Consider the following 2,890-nt stretch of genomic DNA (forward strand, 5'->3'; position numbering starts at 1 on the left):
CAAGCCGACCGAGGAGGACTACACCCTAGCAACGCAAAGCACATCAACTCTGACTACGAGTCGGATGAGGAGGAGGTTACCGCTACCTCAATAGAGATTTCACTACCACCAACACCTTCCCATAAATTGTACCGATCACACATTACTGGTACTCGTGTCAAGACCACCCCGAGGAAGACTACACGATCGTTGTTCTTTGTTCTTTGAAAAGTTAAAAAATTAGCACTGTCTCTCCCTTCCTTGATTATTGTAGTACACGAAAAGTCCATGTCACAAACAATACCCCTCGGCCCTAGCACTAACAACATGGCTGGAAAACATATTTACCAATTTTCATTTTGTCAAATTACTAGGGTAAATCATATTTACTCTTTTGTTAAATAATTAGCATAAGTATTTGTTTCAAAATCAGTAAATCGTTAGTGACGATTGTATTAATATGTTCTTAGTTGTTTATTAGTTTTAGATTTAGGTTTTTATAGTTTTAATAGTGATGCTTTCAAATTTGTAAATGGACGGTAAAGTTGTATTAATGCCGTCTTAATTGTTTAACTTATAAAGTTATAGTTAAATGTAAATTTTTTTTGAGTTTATGACCATTGTCATTTATTTCAACAATTTTTTTAGAAATAAAAGCAAAACAAAATCTTTTGTCTTGTGATCAAGGAAAAACACATAGAAACAATGAAAAACTATCCACTCCTTCAAAATATATAGAATTATATTTAACTTGATAATCTTTAGTTTTAAAGTTTATTATATTTGTCTTGGATAGTTTATTAACAATCCTATCCGGAAAAATCAATTTTATTCTATAGCTTTAGTTACCCAACTTAAAATGGACACCCTTGAGTTTTAATCTTAGATTCACCACTGGCTGCAGCACCTACCCGTACGGTGGAGACCTCTGTTGAACAACAGGATGCATCATTCCTAGTACATCGGAGTGCTCAACACTTCGACCGCATAGGAGCCTTCGATTTTGAGCTCTTAATGTTGAGGGCGGTGTTTCCTGATAGAAACTCCATCCACATCAGTTTTCACGTGTGAAAAAAAAAACCATAAGGAAAACCTTAAGACGAAGAATGTTGTCACATCGTCAACCTAAATTTATTTGGTAGCTTTTTAAAAGATGTGTTATTAGATTGCAATAGTAAAAATACTAAAACTTGCTCCAACACTTACAAAATTTTCTTTCGTTAAATGGTTTGTGAAATATAATGTTAAAACAATTTAATAGTGTTGTAGTATTATTCTTTGCGTACGGATGGGTGTATTTGGTTATCGTGCAGCAAACCAGTTAAATCCAATAAGTATTAATGGAGTAGGTTTCAAGGTTGGTGGCCGAGCCCACAATTAAACAGCGTCTCTGTAATCTCTCCATCTTCAAAACACAATCCCTGAAAAAGCCTGCTGCCTCCTACAACCCTCTCTCTCATCCACCTTCCGCCTCCATAAAACCCCACTTCCACCCTCACAATCTCACCAGACAAAACCAACATCTTCCCACTTAAACTATAACCTCTCTTTCCAAACAAAAAAAGCATTCACAAATGCCATCTGATTCCTGCGATCACCGGCGAACTACCATCGCAAAGCCGCACAACGTCGGTGGTTGTGGTGGTGCTGCTGGCGCAGGTGCAGGTGCACCGCCGCCTGAACCCGAACACCTTCCGTGTCCACGTTGCGATTCTACCAACACTAAATTCTGTTACTACAACAACTACAACTTCTCTCAGCCGCGTCATTTCTGCAAAGGATGTCGCCGTTACTGGACTCACGGTGGCACTCTTCGTGATATCCCCGTCGGCGGTGGAAGCCGGAAGAATGCTAAACGTTCTCGTGTCACCACCAACGCTCATGGCAACTCCACTATTTCGCATTCTTTGGAATTCCGTCATATGGCTCCACCTACTGGTACCCCGATCTTGATCCCGTTTGCAGGGGAGCACGGCGGCGGATTACATTTTCTCGGCGAAGGGAAGTCCGGGGTGAGTATGTGCGAGAGTTTTACATCGTTGTTGAATAGTACACACGGGCCTGGTTTTTTTGGAGTTGGAGGATTTGAAGATGGGAGCTTTGGTTTTGGAAGGTCGATTTGGCCGTTTGCCGGAATCGGAGATGGTGGTTCTGTTCAGTATGCGGCGGGTGGTGGTGGCGGCGGCGGAGGGAGTATGATCGGCGGTGGGCATACGTGGCAGGTGGAGAGTGGAGATGGTGGAGATTGTTTTACTTTGCCGGATCTTGCTATTTCTACACCAGGAATGATATGAAAAATGAAAGTTGAATTTAGAAGTGATAGTGTAGGATTGTTAATGTGCTACCATCTGTATTAAGATTAATTCCTGTTCGGTTTTAGTACGAGAAAACAAACAACCTTTTAAAGTGTGTCTTCTAAATTCTAATACCAACCGTCAGAATTTTTTTTATTTCCATTCGAGAAATCTTAATTAACTTTTTTTTTTTTTTTTAATCAAAGCAAATAATTTAACTTAAAAGAACTTATTTGAATTAAATGTTATAATTTCTGTATAATCTAGGAGTTAGAAAAAAAATTATATTAAATTGATTACTTATCCAGTTTCTGTGAAAGACAAGGATCGAGGCAGTTAAGTTCCATCAGGTTGATGCTGTCTTCGCTGCTATGCCGCCAACAGGGTCCTATATGCTATTGGAATATAATAAAGGTGTTCTAATATTATATGGTATGTTTATGTTAAAACGAGACTGTATTTTGTATTTTAAAATTAAAAAAGTTCGGGACTCAGTATTGTGAATATTGGTGTTAGTAGTTTTGGTTTGGTGTTTGGTTATTCGATAATCTTAAATGTAATCGGTTTCATTTCATGTTCATCTTTACATTTTACCTGATTTTCTTTCGTTAAATCAA

The 2,890-nt window shown here is 38.4% G+C and overlaps 1 pseudogene; it reads left to right on the top strand.

Moving 5' to 3' along the window:
• The first annotated feature begins 1,325 nt into the window (after positions 1–1,325).
• LOC145044079 (dof zinc finger protein DOF3.4 pseudogene) lies at positions 1,326–2,385 on the top strand (annotated as a pseudogene).
• Positions 2,386–2,890: the final 505 nt, after the last annotated feature.

Source organism: Lactuca saligna, chromosome 4, assembly GCF_052625555.1.
Source record: "Lactuca saligna cultivar CGN05327 chromosome 4, ASM5262555v1, whole genome shotgun sequence".
In the NCBI taxonomy this organism is placed as follows: Eukaryota; Viridiplantae; Streptophyta; class Magnoliopsida; order Asterales; family Asteraceae; genus Lactuca; species Lactuca saligna.